Raw genomic sequence first — 572 nt, forward strand, 5'->3', positions numbered from 1 at the left:
GATCAAGGCACTAACTTCGTAGGTGCAAAGGGAGAGTTCTTGAATACAATGAAGAATTTGGATCATGAACAGTTGAAGGAACATGGATGTGAGTTCATAATGAACTTCAGAGGGCCATCATCGAGCCATATGGGAGGCATATGGAAGAGACAAATAAGGACTATCAGAAGTGTTTTAACCGCAATCCTTGAGCAGTCTGCTAAACGACTTGACAGTGCCTCGCTCAGAACCTTTCTGTACGAAGTGATGGCTATTATAAATAGCAGACCTCTGACAACCGAGCATTTAAATGACCCAACAAGCTTTGAACCTCTCACGCCCAATCATATTCTTATGATGAAGTCTAACAAATATTCCCACCTCCAGGTGAATTTGTGAGTCAAGATTTATACTTGCGCAAGAGATGGCGTCAGGTGCAGTTTTTGGCAAATTAATTTTGGTCAAGGTGGAAGGAGGAGTATCTCCTTAATCTTCAGCAAAGACAAATATGTCAGAAAGAGAAGAGAAATACGCAGGTTAACGACATTGACTGTTGATTTTATACTCTAAAAATGTAAGTATTACTACTTAAA

The sequence above is a fragment of the Sinocyclocheilus grahami genome, unplaced genomic scaffold (genome assembly GCF_001515645.1).
Source record: "Sinocyclocheilus grahami isolate Dianchi unplaced genomic scaffold, SAMN03320097.WGS_v1.1 scaffold2932.1, whole genome shotgun sequence".
In the NCBI taxonomy this organism is placed as follows: Eukaryota; Metazoa; Chordata; class Actinopteri; order Cypriniformes; family Cyprinidae; genus Sinocyclocheilus; species Sinocyclocheilus grahami.